The 26,166-nt window shown below is 44.1% G+C and overlaps 1 protein-coding gene across 4 annotated transcripts in view; it reads right to left on the bottom strand.

The window, feature by feature from the left end:
• Nucleotides 1-1,028: 1,028 nt before the first annotated feature.
• The window catches only part of LOC124615449 (hemicentin-1-like), a 1,163,225-nt gene continuing 1,138,087 nt past the window's right edge, over nucleotides 1,029-26,166 (bottom strand). For all 4 annotated transcript variants that reach the window (XM_047143342.1, XM_047143345.1, XM_047143344.1 and 1 more), the window contains one exon: nucleotides 1,029-1,160. The gene's annotated coding sequence lies outside the window, so the exon portion shown is untranslated. The remainder of the gene's footprint in view (nucleotides 1,161-26,166) is intronic.

Below are 26,166 nucleotides of genomic sequence, written 5' to 3'. Positions count from 1 at the left end.
ATCGGACGTAAAAGTACGAAGCCCTCCGGGACACAATTTGGCAGAAAATCACCCTTTCGAGTATGGAACAAGAAGTTTAATGGAGATAGGTAGTGACGCTTTAATGATCTTAAGGCCCGGTGTAGAGCAAACGACGAAGACACCGAATGTGTTCCTGTGGCTTTCTTCCCATTACGACAGAAGCCTGTGCGAAAAAGTTCAGGTTACCTTAAGCAGGTGACATTTCACTATGAATCATGTCGCCATGTGTAGTAGACAATAAACGCAACACCCATCATATATCTTCGATGTGTAGGACATAAATCAACAACTTGCTGTGTTGATGGAGGTATGTTCAATGGAGTGTTTTATAGTGGTACAATGCAGATGTGGTAACACGTCAATCAAAAGAGGTTCAGATTCTGACATGAAACTGAAGGATGGTAAACTTAGTCATTACATCGTATCAGTCGCATTCCATTCTTCCTGATCGATTAACAGTGGTGGAATTACGTTGCGAAGTTGTAAAATGAATTTAGAACCTCGAATATTTTGTTGCGTTTTCAGTAGAATTTTTTTTTTCTTTCGGAAGTGCAGAACGAATTAATTTTGTTTGACATCTCCCCACACTTTGCTAATATTTAGGAATAGTACCTGAAATTACGATGGGCCTCTCAAAGCCCCCTCTACATCTTTGGTAGTGTTTATTCGAGAACTTACCCTGTAACGTGGTAACTAAGTCAGCCGCTTGATGCAGATAGGTATCGACAGGTGATTCCCGGGTCCGTTGCAGCAACAGCCCAAGTTTTCCCCGATGCAGCTCGCATGTATAGCTCTATTAAAATCTGTCCGAAAACATAACAAAAAAGAAATGAACAATTCAAGACTTAACAATATAACCATATCTGGGTCCATTTCCTTCCTTCGCTCTCTACAACTTTTTGTAAACATCTGTGACAATAGAAACGTTATATATCTTTTTTTTCTTTTTCTCTCTCTCTCTCGCAAGCACACGAATATTGTCGATCCACAGGTAGAGAGTGACTGCAGGCCTCCCGGGGGGAGGTGAGGCGCCGTCGATGTCGTCGTCGCCGCCGCCGCCGCTGCCGCAGCCGCCGCGCTGGCATCGCCTGAAGACCGCAGCAGTCGGCGGTTCCCCGTCCGCCCGGACCGCTCTCAACCTGCAACCACAAGTAGAGCGCTGCTCAACGAGGAAGCGAGCTCACCTCTCCTCCGTAATTAATCGCGGCGATTAATTCAACTAGCGGCATCAGCCTGCCGCCGGCGTGGGCAGGCCAGCCGGTGTAATTGGAGAGCTGAGGGCCAAATTATTGGCGGGTCACCAGTCTGCCTGCAAGCGAGCAGCCCGTTGATGCACCGCTGGACGCATAATGCTGGACCGCAGGCACTGCGGACAGGTACATGAGGATGTAACTGATGCAGCTAACCCTACAGGCGAATGGAAAATTCTCTCGCTCCCAGCACACCCTACGATTGCTTGGATTCACCAAGATGGAAAACTTTCGTCAGTTTCCTCACGGTAGGTTTTACTCGCTTCGAACTTGTAAAACAAAACAGGAAAAGAAAAGACGAGAAGTAGAGCCACAACACTGCGAACTTGTTATACGAATACGTGGCGTCGGACATGTCCGAAAGAACAGGCACCATACATTGATATAATTGATTCGCTTCGATGGGCAATGAATCAACAACCCTCAGTGCGGATCCACATTTACGAGTTCGACTTCCCGCGTGAATCTAAAAATTTGCCAGCATGAGGACATGGAAGGGGGCTGCGGACAGGTCAAGCTAGGTGAGAATGTGAATCGGCCGGGGACCATAAGGTGATTTTGTGTGATGTTAACCATCTCCAGCGAAACAGCTATTCGTGTCGCTATTGGACACGTCCGTGTAACACATGACTTCATTATGGAACACATTACTGGGGTTACCCAGAAAGTAATGTACCGCATTTTTTTTCTCAGCCGGAAACAATGCAACGAATGCTAAACGTTGTGTGTGTATTATTTGAAGCCTCCTGAGTGAGAGCGCCAAGTTTCCGTCACTTCCGACAGATAGCGTAGCTGCAGGCCAGTTTCAAAACGGCGTCTGTAAGTGATGTACGTTACAAGCAACGTGCCGTCATTGAATTTCTCAGTGCAGAGAATAAAACTGTGGGGAATATTCACAAACATTTGTGCAAAGTGTATGGAGCATCTGCTGCCGACAATTAGTCGCTGGGCATAGAGAGTGAGATCATCAGAAGGATTTTCGGCGGAGCTCCACGATTTGCAGCAGTCGGGGAGACTTCTGACTTCCACGAATGGCATCCTTTAATGGCCCAAACAAGTGGAAGACGTTTTTACCCGACAGGTCAGCCGAGAGCTGCATCCTGGACTCGGGTAGACGAGCCGGCCCCGGATCGAATCCGCCCGGCGGATTAACGACGAGGGCCGGTGTGCCGGCCAGACTGGACGTGGTTTTTAGGCGGTTCTTCACATCCCCTAGGTGAATACTGGGCTGGTCCCCACGTCCCGCCTCAGTTACACGGCTCGCAGACATCTGAACATTTTCGCACTATTACATGGATTATACTAATCGCCGACAGTTGGGGTACACTAATTCCTTCCGGGGGGTACGGGGTAGCGGCAGGAAGGCCATCTGGCCACCCCTTAAACTAACATTGCCACATCCGATTAACCATGCCGACCCCGCGTCTCCGTGGGAAAAAAGGCAGAAGCAAAAGAAAGAAAGAAAGAAAGAAAAGAATTCGTGGAAGACGTTTTGAGGACCATGAGGAGTATTCACACAGTGAAGCAATGGCTCGGACAGTAATACAAGGATTGGTATTCGACAGGGCAACCACGCTCTTGTTTCGCGCTGGAGGAAGGCCATAGAACGGAATGCAGATGACGAGGAAATTTACACTGATTTTCACGGTTACTAAGATGTTTAGTATTAGAAGCTTTGGCCCAGAGGAAGAGGTGGAGCCTACATCTGCGAACACATGAGACTACTGTACCGCAACATCGCTTTTCTTCTCACCGACAGTCATCCAACTTGACAGTCTGTTCCATCTATAGTGTCCCCATATTGATGAACATTTTAAATAACGTAAAATGTTAAACACATCACAGCGAAGAACACTACGGGTGACATCTGATTGTTATTTTTAATATACGTTACGCTGAAAATGTGATAAACATCGCCTACGTGAGAGTAATCGTAAAGAAATTACAGTTATTTAGGCAAAGAATAGAAAATATGCCGTAATGTCTACGAATACCACATTATGTAATAAACACTGAGATCTTCTTCTTGAAATGATAAACAAGATCAAACATTAAACAACTTCGTCTCTGGATGTAGCCGAAGGTAGACGCTTATTACTTACGTTGTTGTATACAGGTCTGTTCTGTGGGAAATAAGAATAATATGTGTATTACGCATCTCTTTTGTGGTTATTTACGAAATAATGGCACCCTCCATGTCAAATAATAAACTAATCTAAGATTTTACTTAAAGTGCCAGCTTCGAGAAATAACATCGCTGGCGGCCAACAATTCGCCGCCATTACGCGGCAGATTCAGATTTCTCTAAATTGTGAGATCGGTGTGCAATTACACGCAAATTAAGTCATACAGTCTGATTTTCAGCATACTAGTAAATGACAGTAACATAAATGTAAGTCAGACTTCACTTTCTCAATGAGTAGTGATGGAAATGTTTCCACTAAGATTAACATTATTTGAAGCCCTAAAGCATTAAAAATAAGATGGCAAAAATTTACATTCAAACTGCTTCAGATTTCAATGCCTGGCCAACAAAAAGCGTCAGCGAACGAACCGTTCCAAGAAACGTCGTCGACATTGCCATCCGGAGCCGAAGGCCCAATCATTTACTCTTCATGAGTGCACGTCACAAAGCTTTACTCCTCGCCTTGGCCCATCAATACCGCCATAAGATTGTTCATGACTGGAAACATGTTGCCTGGTCGGACGAGTCTCGTTTCAAATTGCATCGAGCTGATGGATGTGTACCAGTATGGAGACAACATCATGAATCCGTGGAGGCTGCATGTCAGCAGGCAACTGTTCAAGCTGTGGAGACTCTGTAATGGTGTTTGGAATGTGCAATTGGAGTGATATGGGATCTCTGATACGTACAGATACGACTCTGACACGAGACACGTACGTAAGCGTTCTGTCTGATCACCTTCATCCATTCATACCCATTGTGCAGCAGGCGTCTGTGGCCGAGCGGTTCTAGGCGCTCCAGTCCGGAACTGCGCCGCTGCTACGGTTGCAAGTTCGAATCCTGCCTCGGGCATTGATATGTTTGATGACCTTAGGTTAGTTAGGTTTATGTAGTTCTAAGTCTAGGGGACTGATGACGTCAGATTTTAAGTTCGAAAGGTTCAAATGGCTCTGAGCACTATGGGATTTAACTTCTGTGGTCATCAGTCCCCTAGGACGTAGAACTACTTAAACCTAACTAACCTAAGGACATCACACACATCCATGCCCGAGTCAGGATTCTCACCTGCAACCGTAGCGGTCGCGCGGTTCCAGACTGTAGCGCCTAGAACCGTTCGGCTCAAAGGATGTTAAGTTCCATAGTGTTCAGAGCCATTTGAACCAATTGTGCATTCAGACAGACTTGAACAATTCGAGTAGGACAGCAACACCCCACACGTCCATAACTGCTACAGAGTGGCTCCAGGAACACTCTCTGAGTTTAAACACTTTCACTGCCACCAAACTACCTCGACATGAACACTATTGAGCATATCTGCGATGCCTTGCAACGTGCTGTTCAGAAGAGATCTCCACCCTCCGTACTCTTACAGATTTATGGACAGCCGTGCAGCATTCATGGCGTCAGTTCCCTTCAGCACTACTTCAGACATTAGTCGAGTCAATGCCACGTCGTGTTGCTGCACTTCTGAATGCTTGAGGGGGCCCTGGACGATGTTAGACTGAAGTACCAGATTCAAATGTTCGAATGTGAGCCCGCATCTCGTGGTCGTGCGGTAGCGTTCTCGCTTCCCACGCTCGGGTTCCCGGGTTCGATTCCCGGTGGGGTCAGGGATTTTCTCTGCCTCGTGATGGCGGGGTGTTGTGTGCTGTCCTTAGGTTAGTTAGGTTTAAGTAGTTCTAAGTTCTAGGGGACTGATGACCATAGATGTTAAGTCCCATAGTGCTCAGAGCCATTTCGAATGTGAGTAAATTCCTAAGGGACCAAACTGCTGAGGTCATTGGTCCCTAGACTTACACACTACTTAAACTAACTTATGCTAAGAACAACACACACACCCATGCCCGATGGACGACTGGAACCTCCGGCGGGAGGGGCGGCGCAATCTGTGACATGGCGCCTCAAACCGCAAGGCAACTCCGCGCGGCTGTACCAGTTTCTTTGGCTCTTCAGCGTAAAGCGAATTGTGAATCACTACACAGTGAAATGCGTGTTTCGAGATAATTCACGTACTTGGCCCTATTTCTTTCGGTTGAAGACAACATTCGAAAATCTGCAGGACGGTGCGTTTATGGAATAAGAGATTGCAATCCACCGCATGTGATACAGTTGAACCATATCATATGCCTCAGCAGTCCTGCATGATATACTTATCGGTGACTATAAAGGCGGATGAAGTGCTTGAAAATAACTGTGAATCTTAACCAGAAAGAGAGTGGCAGGAATAACTTTCCAGAAAAATATATTCTTAGTTGACTCCCACAAGGTTAACACACTGGTTTCTCATTGGAGGACACCGAGACTCAGAATTACGTCTACCATCCAGCTGCAAGTTTTCCATGCTGTGCCTAGATCAGTTAGGACAAATGCAGTTTTCTTTGAAGGTTACTTTGTAAAAGCCACGGCCAGAATGTTTCCCCAATCTCGATCAATTACAGCGTGTGCTCCTTACCCTGTGACCTCATAGTCGACTGGGACATTAAACGCTAATCACCCATGTTTGTCAATCCATCACAGGGTTTCTGGGGACTCTCTCGCTGTAACGGTATATTAATCCACCTTTCGAAAGGCTATTGTATGTCCTTAGAAAATGTGATTATTTCTTATTACCGTCTATTATGTAACCAGTAAGCCGAAAACTGATTGTGCCTATTAATATATAACAGTCCCTTATCTCCTTATTTAAACTGACGTGCTGAGCGCTGCGTAGTGAGGCAGTGTACTGAATTGACCATTGATGTTCTTCTATACTGTAAAACCTGAGCATAATTTTCAGCCTTTTCCTAATTTTTCCTGTCAAATGGTGTGCTGTTTGTTCAGTTGCTTGTCATACAAACTATACCAATATGAATAGGCGCACAAGGAAGTTTAAACATTTCTCACAAATACGGCACACACGACCTCTGTTAAGTTAAGACGAAAGCGACTCAAAAAGTGAGTTACACTTCCAAGATATTGCCATTTATTAAACCACATACACATACGCAACACGGCTATTGCAACATACGGTGTAAGTTCACTTTTCCACATAGTCCCCAAGAGACTGAAAGCATTTCTCGGAACGGATAACCAACTTTTCACCCCCAGCAGTATATAACCGCGTGGATACAGTTTTCATCTCCTGATCGTTCCGGAATCGTTATCCACCGAGATCCTCTTTCATCTTGCCGAACACATGATAATCGCATGCCGCTATGTCTGGACCGTATGGAGGATGTTGTCTTACCTCCCACTTGTATTGCTGCAGCAGTTCTGAAATTTGGTGGGCCGAGAATGGTGTTACGCTACTGTGCAACCAAATCACACCGGCGCTCAATTTCACCCGGCGTTTTTCTTTAATTGACTCACGCAAACGGTGCAATGTTGGACAGTAGGAAGCAGAGTTTATTGTCGTATCTTTCGGCATTAATTCCACGTGCACCAAACCCTCCATGTCAAAGAACACTGTCGCCATCACCTTTCCCGCTGAAGGTTGGACCTTAGCTTTTTTTTTTTTTTTTTGTTATGTTGGGGTGGTGTGCACCCATTCCATCTATGCTCTCTTTGTTTCGGGGTAAAGTGGTGGACCCACGTTTCATCCTCTGTGACGACTCAACGCAGAAACTCGTTGCCTTCGACAGAATTCCGTTCCAAAAATGCTAGTGACGGTTGGAATCGCTGTCCCTTGTGAACAGTCGTGGGACTCATCTGGCACACAGTGTACGATGTCCAAGGTGTTTGTTATCAATGGAGAATGTTCAGAGCCGGCCGGTGTGGCCGTGCGTTTCTAGGCGCTTCAGTCTGGAACCGTGTGACCGCTACGGTCGCAGGTTCGAATCCTGTGCCTCGGGCATGGATGTGTGTGATGTCCTTAGGTTAGTTGGGTTTAAGTAGTTCTAAGTTCTAGGGCACTGATGACCACAGATGTTAAGTCCCATAATGCTCAGAGCCATTTGAACCACTCTTGAAATGTTCAGCATACTGGCAGTTTCCTGCAGTGTTATGCGCCGATCCTCTTTAACGAACACATCCACACGGTCAACAGTTGCAAGGGTACTGGACGTAGCGGGCCTTCCCTTCACGATGTTCTTCAGAGAGATTGAGATCCGTGCGTCCTGTGTTAAATTGATTAGGCCACTTTGCAACGCCTGGGCGAGAGACTGTGTGCTCTCCATATGCAGCAGTGAATTCACGATGAATATCAGTACAAATAAGCCGTGTAGCCCCTAGAAATCTCATCGTCGCACGCACCCCCTATATGGACTGAACGTCCAGTAGACGCGTCATCGAGCCCCCGCTCTGCACAAACAACACTACGAGATACCGCATCACCTGTACTATCGAACATGTCAGCAGCTACTGTCACGTGCTAGACGTTAGCCACGGACAAGACACAGCTTGCTTTCGCAGTGAGCTAGTTAAACCGTGGCGCGGCTGGCACCAGTGCTCTCGCACTTAGAATGGCAATTAAAATCGCTCAAAAGATGAAAGGCCGCTGGACCTGATGGGATACCACTTCGATTTTACTCAGAGTACGCGAAATAACTTGCCCCCCTTCTTGCAGCGGTGTACCGTAGGTCTCTAGAAGAGCGTAGCGTTCCAAAGGATTGGAAAAGGGCACAGGTCATCCCCGTTTTCAAGAATGGACGACCAACAGATGTGCAGAACTACAGACCGATAACGTCTATCAGTTGTAGAATTTTGGAACACGTATTATGTTCGAGTATAATGACTTCTCTGGAGACTAGAAATCTACTCTGTAGGAATCAGCATGGGTTTCGAAAAAGACGATGGTGTGAAACCCAGCTCGCGCTATTCGTCCACGAGACTCAGAGGGCCATAGACACGGGTTCACAGGTAGATGCCGTGTTCCTTGACTTCCGAAAGGCGTTCGATACAGTTCCCCACAGTCGTTTAATGACCAAAGTTAGAGTATATGGACTATCAGACCAATTGTGTGATTGTATTGAAGAGTTCCTAGATAACAGAACGCAGCATGTCATTCTCAATGGAGAGAAGTCTTCCGAAGTAAGAGTGATTTCAGGTGTGCCGCAGGGGAGTGTCATAGGACCGTTGCTATTCATAATATACATAAATGTCCTTGTGGATGACATCGGAAGTTCACTGAGGGTTTTTGCAGATGATGCTGTGGTGTATCGAGAGGTTGTAACAATGGAAAATTGCAGGAGGATCTGCAGCGAATTGACGCATGGTGCATGGAATGGCAATTGAATCTCAATGTAGACAAGTGTAATGTGCTGCGAATACATAGAAAGATAGATCCCTTATCATCTAGCTACAAAATAGCAGGTCAGCAACTGGAAGCAGTTGTTGTTGTTGTTGTGATCTTCAGTCCTGAGACTGGTTTGATGCAGCTCTCCATGCTACTCTATCCTGTGCAAGCTTCTTCATCTCCCAGTACCTACTGCAACCTACATCCTTCTGAATCTGCTTAGTGTATTCATCTCTCGGTCTCCCTCTACGATTTTTACCCTCCACGCTGCACCGCAATGCTAAATTTGTGATCCCTTGATGCCTCAAAACATGTCCTACCAACCGATCCCTTCTTCTAGTCAAGTTGTGCCACAAACTTCTCTTCTCCCCAATCCTATTCAATACCTCCTCATTAGTTATGTGATCTATCCACCTTATCTTCAGCATTCTTCTGTAGCACCACATTTCGAAAGCTTCTATTCTCTTCTTGTCCATACTAGTTATCGTCCGTGTTTCACTTCCATACATGGCTACACTCCATACAAATACTTTCAGAAACGACTTCCTGACACTTAAATCTATACTCGATGTTAACAAATTTCTCTTCTTCAGAAACGATTTCCTTGCCATTACCATTCTACGTTTTATATCCTCTCTACTTCGACCATCATCAGTTATTTTACTCTCTAAATAGCAAAACTCCTTTACTACTTTAAGTGTCTCATTTCCTAATCTAATTCCCTCAGCATCACCCGATTTAATTTGACTACATTCCATTATCCTCGTTTTGCTTTTGTTGATGTTCATCTTATATCCTCCTTTCAAGACACTGTCCATTCCGTTCAACTGCTCTTCCAAGCCCTTTGCTGTCTCTGACAGAATTACAATGTCATCGGCGAACCTCAAAGTTTTTACTTCTTCTCCATGAATTTTAATACCTACTCCGAATTTTTCTTTTGTTTCCTTTACTGCTTGCTCAATATACAGATTGAATAACATCGGGGAGAGGCTACAACCATGTCTCACTCCTTTCCCAACCACTGTTTCCCTTTCATGCCCCTCGACTCTTATAACTGCCATCTGGTTTCTGTACAAATTGTAAATAGCCTTTCGCTCCCTGTATTTTACCCCTGCCACCTTTAGAATGTCAATGAGAGTATTCCAGTCAACATTGTCAAAAGCTTTCTCTAAGTCTACAAATGCTAGAAACGTAGGTTTGCCTTTTCTTAATCTTTCTTCTAAGATAAGTCGTAAGGTTAGTATTGCCTCACGTGTTCCAACATTTCTACGGAATCCAAACTGATCTTCCCCGAGGTCGGCTTCTACCAGTTTTTCCATTCGTCTGTAAAGAATTCGCGTTAGTATTTTGCAGCTGTGACTTATTAAACTGATAGTTCGGTAATTTTCACATCTGTCAACACCTGCTTTCTTTGGGATTGGAATTATTATATTCTTCTTGAAGTCTGAGGGTATTTCACCTGTCTCATACATCTTGCTCACCAGATGGTAGAGTTTTGTCATGACTGGCTCTCCCAAGGCCGTCAGTAGTTCTAATGGAATGTTGTCTACTCCCGGGGCCTTGTTTCGACTCAGGTCTTTCAGTGCTCTGTCAAACTCTTCACGCAGTATCGTATCTCCCATTTCATCTTCATCTACATCTTCTTCCATTTCCATAATATTGTCCTCAAGTACATCGCCCTTGTATAAACCCTCTATATACTCCTTCCACCTTTCTGCCTTCCCTTCTTTGCTTAGAACTGGGTTGCCATCTGAGCTCTTGATATTTATACAAGTGGTTCTCTTCTCTCCAAAGGTCTCTTTAATTTTCCTGTAGGCAGTATCTATCTTACCCCTAGTGAGACAAAGGAAGTAGGTTACAGTACGCTTGTCCGCCCACTGCTTGAATACTGCTCAGCAGTGTGGGATCCGTACCAGATAGGATTGATAGAATAGATAGAGAAGATCCAACGGAGAGCAGCGCGCTTCGTTACAGGATCATTTAGTAATCGCGAAAGCGTTACCGAGAAGATAGATGAACTCCAGTGGAAGACTCTGCAGGACAAACGCTCAGTAGCTCGGTACGGGCTTTTGTTAAAATTTCGAGAACATACCTTCACCGAGGAGTCAAGCAGTATATTGCTCCCTCTTACGTATACCTCGCGAAGAGACCATGAGGATAAAATCAGAGAGATTAGAGCCCACACAGTAGCATACCGACAATCTTTCTTTCCACGAACAATACGAGAGTGGAATAGAAGGGAGAACCGATAGAGGTACTCAAGGTACCCTCCGCCACAGACCGTCTGGTGGCTTGCGGAGTATGGATGTACATGTAGATGTAGATGTAGATCGCTGCCATCGATGGGGTCACCGTCTTTGCCTTCCAAGATTCAGGCCGGTCGTCGGATGGTTAACGGAGAGAGAACAGAGACAGCGGTGTGAATATTGGCAGGGTCGGAGGTGGCTTTCTGACGTTTACCATGAGGCCTGTGGTACGACACCTGTACGCTATGGGCAGGGTCAGCGAGAGATCCCGGCAGTGACTTGATGGGACCTCGGGTTTGGTATCGCGGTGGTACACTGTGTTTTGTGGTTTTTCTGCTGCGAGGGCATGTACAGGTTCTTGTTACTGGCTATTGAAATTGAGATGTGTGTAAGGCGTGACGGAGGAAATGTGTGATGCTCGCCGCTGTTGCATGTGAAGACGCTTCGTCTGCCTTGTGTCTGTGCGGGAAATTATGTGAAATAAATAGCTGATACCACGGCGACGTCTTGCTCTCACTTGTTGTTGAATATATTTCGTAATTACTGAATGGTGAATATATGCCACGTGTAAAGCAAATGAAGCCATTTGCGCCATACTAAGGTACTGTTTTATTCTGCGTAAATCTGTCTCACTTATATGTGCATTTATACGCCCTTATTTAGTTGCAGAAGTTATAGAAGTGTGTAAACAGAGGGCCATGTAGAAAGGGATGTAAAGTTGAAACCCTTCCAATAAGTGAATACACTCGAACTCTGTATTACTAAAGGTGCCTTCGATACCAGCACCTACCTTGGGTAATAAGTGTTATTCAAAGGTTGTCATGGTACTATAAGTAATTATTATACACAAAATTGTTTATTCTGATTGTAGTAAATTGGAGATGTAAGGTCGGTTGTGTGCCGCTGTAAATTACTATTTTCTCCTCTGTGTGGCAGCCTAGCATTGTCAGTGGCTTCAATCATTATTCCTGTCATATTTAGAGTTTTGTATTCGCGGGTTTGCTTAAGTTGACACTGTTGAGTTGTAAGACCTATAAACAGGCAAGTCAAACTGAGTATTCTATGAGCTCAAGACGATATTCTATTACGTGGTACCTTAGTTTGTTGTAGGTTAGAAGTATTTTACGTGTTATTAATATTCTGCTGTTTGCTTTGTCTAAAGAGGAGCTAGTTCTGTGAAGTAGTCGTTTGTATTTTATTAGCGTGTTACCCGTTGTGCCTTCTCGTGTTAATTGTTTTTAAGAAGCTACAAATGACTCTGTGTATGTTGCAGGTAGCTGAAACAGACGTGTTCACGGGGGTCGCGTCCTGACCGGGTTGACGGTGGCCCTTTTTACTACGGCACATCCGGCTATCCTCCTTCAGTACATTTGTCTCGCTTATATCGTTACTACGAGCGTTTGTCGAGTGGAATTAGGGCTTAGTGTAATCACCTTATATGTTGAAGTTAAGTATCTCTCTTGCCAGGGCGCGAACCTTCGCGGATATAGTCGTATTCTCATCTGTAAAGATTGATAGTGTTTTTCATTTGTTCTCGTCACATGTATGATTATTTATCTTGTTATATTTAATGTCAATAAAATGTAAGAGTTAGCGAGGTCCGAACTGAGACGTTGTATTCTCCTCTTGTGGAAACAAATTTAAGTGATTTTATTCCTTTTTTAAGTAGCCTTTAGATGCGTACATTTTGCCTCCATGTTTTGTCTTTTTATGACTTCCACGTTAATTAAAATTACAATAAATGTAAATTTGGCAACCGAGGGTTTCGTGTATCTATTACATGCTAAGTGCATCCTAAGTTAAGTGCAGGAACCGTACCACTGGTGTAACTTACTTTTTGATTCGTCCTCTTAATTGATCATAGATGGACAGAAACGCTTTCATTTACGGGATAAACCTAGAGGAAAAAGGAATAAGATGAAGACTTTATGTTGCATTGCCAGCTGTATCTCTTGGCAATGGTAGGCTGGGCAACACTTCCAATATAATTCACAAAATAATGTTTCTTTGTTAAATTATTTATGCGAGAAGTATGCTGGAAAGTGGTCTGGGAAAGACTACGAAATTCGTTCTCAGAAAATGGAATCAGATTTAAAACTTAACCGGTACCAACGACAACAAATGCATCTCAAAATAGAGAAAGTGTAACACTATAACACCATTATTCATGCTGAGTGTCTTTAGTTTAGATGCAAAAAGAGACAATAAAAAAATCCAAACAGAAGCAACGGAAAGATAGCAAATAAATTTTAGGTGCAAATAATACAGATGGAGGACCATAAAAACTGAACGTGAATAAGTAAATCGAAAAAAGTTGAAAGTCGAATGTGTGTGAAAACTTAGGGGAGTTACTTGCTAAGGTCACCAGTCCCTAAGCTTACACACTACATAACCTAAATTATCCTAAGGACAAACAGACACACACCCATGCCCGAGGGAAGACTCGAACCTCCGCCGAGACCAGCATCACAAATCTGTATGTCAACATTTATTCATGTATGAAAATATGCAGACTAAAATTCTATGGACACGTCAAGAAAGAGTAACTAGATAAAGTCGTAGTAAAAAGCTAAAATTCAAACAATAAAATACACTCCTGGAAATTGAAATAAGAACACCGTGAATTCATTGTCCCAGGAAGGGGAAACTTTATTGACACATTCCTGGGGTCAGATACATCACATGATCACACTGACAGAACCACAGGCACATAGACACAGGCAACAGAGCATGCACAATGTCGGCACTAGTACAGTGTATATCCACCTTTCGCAGCAATGCAGGCTGCTATTCTCCCATGGAGACGATCGTAGACATGCTGGATGTAGTCCTGTGGAACGGCTTGCCATGCCATTTCCACCTGGCGCCTCAGTTGGACCAGCGTTCGTGCTGGACGTGCAGACCGCGTGAGACGACGCTTCATCCAGTCCCAAACATGCTCAATGGGGGACAGATCCGGAGATCTTGCTGGCCAGGGTAGTTGCCTTACACCTTCTAGAGCACGTTGGGTGGTACGGGATACATGCGGACGTGCATTGTCCTGTTGGAACAGCAAGTTCCCTTGCCGGTCTAGGAATGGTAGAACGATGGGTTCGATGACGGTTTGGATGTACCGTGCACCATTCAGTGTCCCCTCGACGATCACCAGTGGTGTACGGCCAGTGTAGGAGATCGCTCCCCACACCATGATGCCGGGTGTTGGCCCTGTGTGCCTCGGTCGTATGCAGTCCTGATTGTGGCGCTCACCTGCACGGCGCCAAACACGCATACGACCATCATTGGCACCAAGGCAGAAGCGACTCTCATCGCTGAAGACGACACGTCTCCATTCGTCCCTCCATTCACGCCTGTCGCGACACCACTGGAGGCGGGCTGCACGATGTTGGGGCGTGAGCGGAAGACGGCCTAACGGTGTGCGGCACCGTAGCCCAGCTTCATGGAGACGGTTGCGAATGGCCCTTGCCGATACCCCAGGAGCAACAGTGTCCCTAATTTGCTGGGAAGTGGCGGTGCGGTCCCCTACGGCACTGCGTAGGATCCTACGGTCTTGGCGTGCATCCGTGCGTCGCTGCGGTCCGGTCCCTGATCGACGGGCACGTGCACCTTCCGCCGACCACTGGCGACAACATCGATGTACTGTGGAGACCTCACGCCCCACGTGTTGAGCAATTCGGCGGTACGTCCACCCGGCCTCCCGCATGCCCACTATACGCCCTCGCTCAAAGTCCGTCAACTGCACATACGGTTCACGTCCACGATGTCGCGGCATGCTACCAGTGTTAAAGACTGCGATGGAGCTCCGTATGCCACGGCAAACTGGCTGACACTGACGGCGGCGGTGCACAAATGCCGCGCAGCTAGCGCCATTCGACGGCCAACACCGTGGTTCCTGGTGTGTCCGCTGTGCCGTGCGTGTGATCATTGCTTTTACAGCCCTCTCGCAGTGTCCGGAGCAAGTATGGTGGGTTTGACACACCGGTGTCAATGTGTTCTTTTTTCCATTTCCAGGAGTGTAGATCGTTTGCAGAAACAGAACACTTGGTGTAGGAATAACGCAACTTTGCTTACCACACAGAAAAAATAATCAGGACAAAAATTCAGTACCGGTCAATTAGCCCGCCAGTAAGGCAGCAGAGGGGTGTAAAATTGGGTCTGAAGAACAGATAAAGAGCCCGTTCTAAGACAATGGAGTCTGTGTTTGCCTTCTACCACTATTTGTGCCCAGCTAACATAATTTTTTTTACCTCATTATTTTATTGTCAAAGGAGCGTTAAAGTTGAAAACCATCCTTTCTTTCCTTTGGTATGAATGTAGAATGTAGAACGGATTCATTAGCTGTTAAGGCTTGAGTAATGCGGCACAGGAAATTCTTAATGAGCAGCCCTTACCAACAGTGCGTTTCCTTTGACGCTCCGTCTCGTATTCTTCCCGTTTCAAGCGACTATAGTTGACAGGACGATAAAGACAAACCCTTCACCATTTTTCGTGTTACTTTTCCCGTTACCTTCCTAGCCTTAACAAAACTATTTTCTCAACGAGCTCCCAGACGCTGTACCCAGTTCCCCTTTGATTCTGTACTCGTACAGCCGAAACAACCAACTGTAGAGCTCGGGGTGCGGAGTGACAAAAATGAAATTAAAAGAGCAGCCTCACATTGCCGCTTCAGCTCTTTTGCAGGGGAACAGTGGACTGCGCAGGATTCAGGTCGCACAATGGCGAATATGGCAGCCATTTCGCCAGGAAAATTTAGCTCCGCGGGCGCGCGCGAGAAAGTAAATATGTTCTCGAAAAGCGGGTCGCACCTGGCGGCCGCTGGCGTTAAATACTGGCGCCGAGCGGCTCCCACCGGCTACGCGTTGCGCCTCGAATTTAACGCCCCGTGCGGTGCGGGCGACTCGCAGGCGCCGTGTGGCTGGCTGCCCCCTTCCCTGTCCTCTTCCGCCCCCCCCCCCACCACGTATTGTGGCCCGACATAATGGGCGAGCAGCAGCATTGTGCTGGGTGACACACTGGCGCCAGCGCGCACATTAAAAGTAGCGCCACAAACGCAACACGTGATTGACATTTCTCACCCTTCAACGAGCGCCATCCGTCGGTATAAGTACTATTAAAAGACAGAACTACGGCAAAGAGCAAGACTGAAGCGGTGTTCGGTTACGGGATACCCGACCGGCGTGCTAGGAAATGCAGTACCTCAATTGTAAGTATTGTTAGGCCGGTATTACATTATCAAATTTCTTTGTCAAACATTTCATCAAAGATGTGATCAAACATTCCGTCAAATATATTTGACAAAGATCTTTGACGTAGCGCCAGAGGGGATATTACACTGTCATCATATTTTTCGTCAAAGTTCAAGATGGCTGACAACAACAACTTGTTATTAACTGCAGCAGTTGCATGTACCACAATTGCATCGTGTGCACATGCGGAAGAGAAGTGGGGGGAAAAAAAGGAACTATACATACGAGGTTGACAGTCTTAAATTCCTGGAATTACAACTTGATAATAAACTCAGTTGGGAGGAGCACACCACAGAACTGCAGGAACGCCTTAACAAAGCTGTATTTGCAATTCGAGTGTTAGCAGACATAGGCGACTTAAAAATAAAAAATCTTGCATACTTTGCCTACTTTCTTTCCATAATGTCTTATGGTATAATATTTTGGGGTAACTCTTCAAGTCAAACAAAAGCTTTCAGAGTCCAAAAGCGTGTAATACGTATTATCTGTGGAGTAAATTCACGGACGTCTATAGAAACCTCATCAAAGAAGTCGCTATACTAACTACTGTCTTTCAATATATTTACTCCTTAATGAAATTTGTCCTAAATAATACATCTCTTTTTCCAACAAACAACTCAGTTAGTACATACAATACCAGGAACAAAAATAATCTGCACAAGGACTTAAAAGCACTTACTTTAGTTCAAAAAGGGGTCCACTACTCAGGAACACTCATCTTCAATAATTTGCCAGCAAACACAAAAAATTTAGTTACAAATAAAGGTTTAAAAGGAGCCTGAAAGACTTACTAGTGGCCAACTCCTTCTACTCCATTGACGAAATTTTTAATAGAAACAAATGATGTATATATTCATACTATTAGTATTGTTATTTCAGCTTAAAAGAAATTGACATATTCCACATCCACAAGGATCTCCTCAGCACGGATCCATGGAACGAAAAACTAATCTAATATGGGTGAAGCCATAGGTTCTATGACGACACGATAAAAGCATTCAACAAAACTTGTTACGTGAACGTATAGTAGAGGACGTCAAGTCATACGTTAATTACTTAAGAGTGGATGACCATACATTTCTGTATGTGCTCAGTGTAGTGTATCCTCATATCAGCCGGCCAGTGTGGCCGTGCGGTTAAAGGCGCTTCAGTCTGGAACCGCGTGACCGCTACGGTCGCAGGTTCGAATCCTGTCTCGGGCATGGATGTGTGTGATGTCCTTAGGTTAGTTAGGTTTAATTAGTTCTAAGTTCTAGGCGACTGAGGACCTCAGAAGTTAAGTCGCATAGTGCTCAGAGCCATTTGAACCATTGAACCTCATATCATAAAGCACAATATTCACTTAAGAAATGCTGCATCTGCAGAAGACAGGCTCACTTTAACACTCCGATTCCTTGCTACAGGAGAGGTTTATGTTAGGTCAGGTCAGGTCTCCAATCTTCTAAATCTATTTTGGTATTCAGGGTGCCTCATGTTGCAAAGCGCCTCATCAGCTTCATATATCTCTATTAATTTTGTAGTTGTCAACACACACCAATTGTATTTACCGGCAATGTTTATAAAAACACTGCAGCGATGCTAGCGCTCCATGTGGTAACATGTCACATTGCAGCGAACAGAAGACAAGCGACTTCTTTGATCAAATCTACAGCGAGGCCCTAGATTTGATCAAATATTGGAAGACATTTGACAAAGTTCCCTATTACACCATCAAATATCAAATACTGGCCTTAGGATCCTGAAGAACAGTGGACTAGATGGAACTACACAAGAACTCATAAAAGAAAGTCTGACAGACACAAAAGCAAGGGTGAGATTCAGAGGAGCACTGTTAGAAGAATTTGAGATCAAGACTGGTGTTAAACAGGGAGATGGATTGTCACCATTGTTGTTCAATATAGCACTGGACGAAGTGATCAGGCAGTGTAGAGCAATAAACGAGAAAATGGGAATACCAAAGACCCATGGGGAGGACAATAAGGACAACAGGGTTCTAGTGGACCGCCTAGCCTTTGTAGATGACATAGCAATAGTAAGAGAGACGGAAGAAGAAGCAAAGACACAACTCGACAACTTAAGTAAGGTAGCCAGGAAGATGAGACTGAAGATCGCCTATAACAAGACAGACATGAAATACCACTGCAGACTGGGAAACGCCGGAAGGCACTGTGAAAATGGTGGACAAATTTAAAAACCTGGGAGAACTTATAACAGGAAGGAACAGGAGCAAGGAGGGAATAACAGAGAGGGTAAGGAAGAGGAGGTCAGCCTTCTGCAAGACGAGAGAGATATACAATAAAAAGAATACGTCCACAAAGGCAAAGATAAGCCACTACAAGGCAACGGTGAGGAATGCAGTATTATATGCTGCTGAGACGATGACACTAGGAAGAAATGGGGCAGAACAATCAGAGAAAGGAGAGACAAAAATACTGAGAAAAATACTAGGTCCGAAAGAGGTGGAGAGAGGTGGACGCGAAGACCTAGGAAAATCAGACTCAAAAGGGCAAGGTTTGCTGGACGTGTAGTTAGGATGCGTATGGACAGAATGACAAAGAGAGTGTGGGAAACAACAGGGAGGGTAAGGGGAAAGACAGGAACCAAGTGGGTTGTTAAACTTCGGAAGGACTGGTTGGAATTGGGGATCAAGGTCGAAGGAAAGGAACATTGGAGGAACAAATATAACCTACCAATATGCCGGAGATCAATGACAGAGAAGAATACAAGAAAAGATTAGAGTGTCGCCCGTGGAGCCGACAGGAGAAACGGACACTGAAGATCTCGGAAGAAGAGCGAGAGATAAGAAGAGAAAGAATGAAGAGGTTCTGGGAGAAGAAGAGGAAAATGCAGTCCACGAAGGGGCTACCCGTGGTCCTACAGAGGCCGTAACGTAAGAAGAAGAAGAATCAACACTTGTGACATGAAATATTAACTTTCCTGAATGCGTCGATGAGGTCCCCCAAGAGCTACTCTCCCGAGGCAAAGACTAACAGAGCAGCACTAACAACCAAAATCCCCCATTTGGATACAGGGTGAGAATTATTGAACTATCTGAAATAAAATCTTCATAACTTCTGACCGGTTTACCTTATGACGTTGAAACTGCACTGTTGGCTGTGGGACGTGATGGGAATTTGTATGCTCAGTATGGTTTGGTTTAGCGTCGAATCCCACTTTCATTCGGATGGGTTCGTCAATAAGCAAAATTGGCACATTTGGGGAAATGAGAATCTGCATTTCGCGATCGAGAAGTCTCTTCACTCTCAACAGGTAACTGCGGTGTGCAATGTTCAGTCACAGAATAATTGGTGCGATATTCCTTCATGGCATTTTGACAACCGAATGGTACGTGAAGGTTTTGGAAGATGATTTCGTCCTTGTTACTCAAAATTACCCTGATTTCGACAAGGTGTGGTTCATGCAAGACGTAGCTCGACCCTATAGATGTAGGAGAGTGATGTCCTAGAGGAGCAGTCTGGAGCCGCATTCTGACTCTGGGGCACTCAGAGGCCACTGGCATCGGCCTCGATTGGTCACCACATTCTCCGGATCTCCACACATCTGAACACATGCTACGCCTTTTTGTGGGGCTATATTAAAGACAAGATGTACAGCAACAACCCCAAAACATTTTCTGAGCTGAAAACAGCATCGATGCTCCGACACTTCAGCGGTTCAAGCAGAATTTCACTATTCGTCTGCTACACATCGTCGCAAATGATGGCAGGCAGCCGGCTGCGGTGACCGAGCGGATCTAGGAGCTTCAGTCTGGAACCGCGCGACCGCTACGGTCGCAGGTTCGAATCCTGCCTCGGGCATGGATGTGTGTGATGTCCTTAGGTTAGTTAGGTTTAAGGAGTTCTAAGTTATAGGGGACTGATGACCTCAGATGTTAAGTCCCATAGTCAAGTGTTTGTATAGCTCTTGGAAGAGGGGCCATTTGTATATCAAACGGAAGGATCGGCTTAGTGTCACTATTCTGCAGTACAGAGTCCTCCTCCTTAGTCAAATGGAGCAAATCGGTTGGTTCAATCTGCACTTCATATGGTGTACCTTGAGCTTGATGGAATTTATGGAAGCACCATTAGTTGATGGGCGTTTCCTTGGAAAACCACAAAGGAGGCGCTTTTTACTATACTTCAGCTAACATCAGCTGACCAAAACCCAGCCGAGCATTCAAAGACGGCTACGCACAGCAAATGGCTGTAATTCTTACGATGTGTTCCTAATATCCCCGTCTCGTACAACATTGAGAAAGTTCCTCATTCCATCACCGTTTTCGAGTTACAGAGGTTTAAAGTTACCCTACCTCTACACGTAAAATCCGCTGTGAAGCGGAAACAAAGCTTATAAAGTGACGTAGCAAGGAGAAATATGCTGTAAAGTGTCTCCGTTATCATCCGAGAACCCCCTGTTGTAGCACTGAAGCACAAGCAACTTTTCTTTGCACGTGAAATGTGGTCTGAGGTGTAAAATGAATTTTACGTTATTCCAGTTTTACATTAAGGACTACCTAAATTTTACTGATCAACAGATTTCTTTTCTTGTGAGTTCCGTGCCGTGTCGCAGAGGAAAAACGATCGTATCGCAGCACTACAAATGCGAATATGTTCCTGTTTATTCAAAGGAATCTGACTGAAAAGTGGACTCAGCATCTTTAAAAATTATCCAAAAAATTTTGGCATGGGAATATATTTGCGTTTTTTTTTTTGTGCTGGGAGAGAAGGGAATGGCAGTGGGAAAGAGACAGAAAAGTATTAAATACTGCAAAATAGAAGGCAGTGGCTGTATCACAGAAAGAGCGAAGGAATCAGTGGCAAAGTGAGAGAAAGAGAGGGACTCAGGGGAACTCAGAACTACTTAAACCTAACTAAGGACATCACACACATCCATGCCCGAGGCAGAATTCGAACCTGCGACCGTAGCGGTCGCGCGGTTCCAGGCTGAAGCGCCTAGAATCGCTCGGCCACACCGGCCGGCCTTAGCTGCCATCAAAGAGATCGGATGGAAGAGTAAAGGATAGATACGGGAGCAAAATTTTACATTGTACTGCTCTAGAAGAGATGGATACACAAGGAGTTCATGGTGCTGGGTTTACTGTGGGAAGAACAATGTGGAAATATATTCCCGCATTTATATCTTATAACGACAGAATATCTAGCCTCAGGATAAACCGAAGATTTCGTAATAGTAGTTTTGTAAACATATACGCACCAACAGATGGATCTGATGAGGTTCCAGTGGATACGATCAGCTACACAAAGTCTGTAAAAGGATACCAGCACATAATTCAAGAATAGTCCATTGAGATTGTAGCGCAAATCTTGGAAAAGAAGAACCTTTCCACGTCCTGTTTGGTACGGAAAACTTACATGAGGAAACAAACACTTAAGGGCCGAGAGTTGTCCAGTTCTTCACTGCCAATAACTTTGACACAGGAAGCATATGTTTCCCAAGAAAAATATTCACAAAGGGAATTGGAGAATTCCTTTAACGAATGAAACATATCAATTTGACTATCAATTCGTATCCGCATGGTGGGAAAAGTGACTCTGAAAGTGTTTCCGAAAGCAAACTCAAACTCGGACTACTACCTTGTAGCTCCAAAAGTGAGCCAAAGGGTTTCTCTGGCATATATTGGGTAAACAATGAGAATGCTGGAATGGATTGTAGAATAATTGGCAGATAGCGACACAGTTTTTGAATGCCAGAACACACTGAAACAGAAGTTACAACTGGTGGAAAACAGGTAAGATATTGGAACGTATTAATAATAACATCACAACTGTGGAAAGGACGTAATAGGGGAATCTAGAAGACCTAAAAATGGAAAGTGGTATGATAATGAATGTTAACGCTTGGTGCAACGCAAGAAAGAAGCAAGAACCCCATGTCCCCAACGAAATAAGAGAATTAACGAGGTTACACATAATGGAGAGAGAGGACGGAAGTGGAAACGGTGTACAGAAGAAAGGAAAGAGAAACCTCAGAAACAAAACTAGAAGATTTGAAAGAGCGCTGTAACAGGAATGAGAGTACAAAATTTTATAAGAAGTTAAAAGAAGGAACGCAGAGGTATAGACCTAAAACAAAAACAGGCAGAAAGGATAAAAATTTGCTGGCAGAAAAGGGTGAAGTATCAGGCGGTGATAGCACTGACGGGGAGTCACGGATATTCGATACAGCAGAACAAAAAATATATGAGCCCATTCTTGCAGGAGTACAGCAAGTGGTGAATTGTCAAAAATATCACAAATCTCTGATCACAGTACACTAGGAGAATGTGTGCAAGACACGCTGGGTGATTATCAGCGTGGCTTTCTGTCTAACGGATGAACCGTGGACTAGTCATTCGTACTGAGAGAAATACAGGAAAAAATCTATGTGGACTTCAAGCAGGCATTCCATAGTCTAAATAGAGGCGGGATTCTTGAAGATATAAACTTGCTTGGCATACCATCCAGTTATATATCGGTTGATAAGAGAATCTTGGCAGGTTCCAAGGAAACGGTGAGAGTGGATGGACCATTAACCGACTTTTATATCAATAAAGCAATTAAGACAAGTTACTGCTCTTTCCACAGTGCTTTTCACTTTAACCTGAGAAGCAGTAATACGCAAACTGCAAATATCTGGGCACAGATGAATAAGGACCACGCTGTTGGCTGCGTATAGTGATGACGATGCAGTTATTAGTAGGGGAAAAATGTCTTTGCATTTAAAAGCTAATAAAATCTAGGACCTCAGACTGACAGCACAAAATGACTGTAAATAATGTAATGTTTAGGCCAGTGGTTACATGTGGATGTGATCGCGAAGAAAATACTACAGAACATTTATGGAGAGATCTGTAATAACGACAGTTCCCGAGGAGCATGCACCAAATATCATTTGGAACGTCTCACACAAGGAGATGGTATTATACGGTTAATTAAAAGTGAAACGATAGGATGGCTGGACCACATCCTTAACAATGGAGGACACAACAAAGAACGTCTTCCAAAGGAAAATGCCAGGAAGAGGATTAAAAGGAAGGCCGCGTAAACGAGGCTGGAAGACGTGGAAGTAAACATCAGAGCACTAGGAATCAAAGGATGGAGAAGGAAAGTAAAACTGAGGGCATAATGGAAGCAACGTGTAAAGGACACGAAGACTCACACAGTCTTGTAAAGACACAAGGAGAAGCTGTTCCAACCATTGTCTTCCCCTACATTTTTTTTACCTATAAGACTTCCTTTCCTATCATGGAAGTTGTTTCCTGATATCATAATACGTGTCCCATCATCTTGTTTCTTCAAGTCAGTTTTTACCGCATATTTATTTCCTCGCCAATTCTGTACCCACTTAATTTGCGGAATCCTAATCTAATTGTATAACTCAAATACTTAACACTTTTGTCCTGTTTTTCAATGTAATACCGTGCTCCAAACGTACATTCTCAGAAATTTCTTCCTCAAATGAAGGCCTACTTCACTTAGCGAATAATGCCCCACCCCCCCCCCCCCTCCCCAACCTTATCCTAGTCTTTCTTCTGACATCCTCGTGACATCGTCCTTCATACGCCATTTTTCATGAAAGGTAGCACAGTCCCATCCCTTCGTCAACTTCATGTTCCACAATTATGATATTAAATTTACTCCTAACCTCATTTCTGCTACACTACATTAGCTTTTACTTTCTCTGGTTTACTCTCAGTCCATATTCTATGCTCATTAGACCGTTCATTCGCTTCAGCAGGTAGTTCTTCCTCACTTTCGCTAAGGTAGAAAGTCAGCAGTGAATCTTGTCATTAATATCCTTAATACCAACACATAAGCTTTGCTTTATTTACTAAATTGCTTGTTTGATGTACCGGCTGGATAGTAAGTGAAATAAACTGCATCCCTGCCTTATACTCGTTATAACTTGACCAGTCCTCTGTTGGTCTTTCATTTTTTCTTTCCGTTCTTGTACATATCCTGAAGTACTTGTCTTTCCCTATAGACGACAACTATTTCTTCTTAGGGTTTCTAACACCTTGTTGCATTATATGTTGTCGAACGCTTTTTCATTGTCGACCACTACTACGAACATCTCGTTATTTTCTGAAGTCTTGCTTGCAGAATCACGAGCAGGGACAGAACTTTCTCGTGCCTTTACTTTCCTCATAGCCCAACTGATTCTTATCTAACAGGTCTTCAAATTTCTTTTCCATTCTTCTTGATATTATTGTTGCCCCAACAGCATGAACTATTAAGTTGATTGCGCGATACTTTCCACACTTATCTTCCCATGCTTTCTTCCAGCATTGACTGAGTGATTGATATATTGCTGTATGTAAGGTGGTATATCCCCAGTCTAAGAACTTTTACAAACTAAATTGGTTAATTATTTGGTTACCATTTTTCCCCAACGGTTTCAGAAACTTTGAAGGTATGTTATCTGTCACGTCTCCGTTATCTGATTTGGTCCTCTGTTTCTTCCATGTCCACACACACCTAACAAGTCATCAGACAAGTGATCCAACTCGTAGGGGCCTTGATGTAATCTTTCCACCTATCAGCTGTCTTCTCTGCATTTAATTGTAGATTTCTCATTACCCTCTTTTATTCTATGGCCCTCGCTTTTAGTTTCCTGAATGTTGTTTTGAGTTTCCTGTGTGCTTAAACAGTCCGTCTGATGATCATTACTTTTTAGATTTTTTTCTGTAACCACTTCCCTTTGGCTTCCCTGTACTTTCTCTTTTTTCTTTCCTAAGTGGCTAATATTGCTGAATTGTGTCTTTTCCTGAATATTTTTATACTTTCTTCTTTCGTGGGTAAGGTGTCGTATTCCTTCTGTTACCATAGGTTTCTTCACAATTATCTTCTATGTACCAACGTCAGTCTCTCCAACTTCTGTGACTGCCCTGTTTAGACATGTCCATTTCTCTTTAACTGAATTGCCTGCTGCGGTAATTATGTCAGTATCTAATAACCTTAGAGAATTTCAGATGCGTCTCATCGTTCCTCATAACTTCAGTATTCTCCATCTTTCCACAATGATTCTTCTGGTAGATCCTTTTCAACCTCGGTCAACTATTCATCGTTACTAAATTACAATCTGAGTCTATATCTGCTCCTTGGTAAGTCTCACAATCCACTGGCTGATATCGGAATCTCTGACCATGACGTAATCCATTTGCAATCTACAAGTGTCTCCTGGTCGTTTGTAGGGATACTTCCTCCTCACGTGATTTTAGAATTGTGTATTCGCTGGTAGAAGCTAAAATTTATTACAAAGGCCAGACCTCTCAAAACTGTTTCTTCTATTCCTTCCTGCAGCACCGCGTTCGAGTCCCACGTGGTTATTAGGTTATAACCTCTCGTTACGTGCTGAATTATCCATTCAGTATCCTCATATACTTTCTACACCCGTTCACGTTGTTACTGTGATACCGGTATGTATATCTGATATTGCTGTTGGCTCTGGTTTGCTGTCAATTCTGATGAGAACAACCTATTATTGAAATATTCAGAGTAACTCGTTATTTGCTCTACCTTTTTGTTGACAGTGAGTCCTACTCCTGTTATGCCATTATCTGCTGCTGCTTACATTACTCTATTTTAATGTGTACAGAAAACCTCACCACCTTTTCATTTCACTTAACTGACAGCCCACTGTATCTAGACTGGCGTGTCAAAAGGAATGTTGCATCAGTCTTCTAAGCAACACAGGCACTGAAATATCGTATCGAAACTCTGTTCAGTCTTCCTTTATCTTTAAAAAAAAATCGTTGGCAGAATGAGATGAAGTCTTAGGCTGCCGTTACTGAAGACTTTTATTCAAAAAGTAAGCATAGGTTAGGGTCGAATCCTCAAACCAGAACATTTTGATTACTAACTAAACACGCCACCCCTAGACAACATGTGTAGAAAAACTCTTTTCCATGATTTTTTGAAGACTTTATTTCGAGTAATCGGCAAAGAACGTCGCCACCCAGATTCAAATTGCGGGGAAAGCAGAACCCGGAGAACTGAAGTGTATGTAT

This window comes from Schistocerca americana, chromosome 5, assembly GCF_021461395.2.
Source record: "Schistocerca americana isolate TAMUIC-IGC-003095 chromosome 5, iqSchAmer2.1, whole genome shotgun sequence".
NCBI lineage: Eukaryota > Metazoa > Arthropoda > Insecta > Orthoptera > Acrididae > Schistocerca > Schistocerca americana.
The sequence above is the reverse complement of the archived record's forward strand: the minus strand, read 5'-3'. Positions and strand labels throughout refer to the sequence as shown.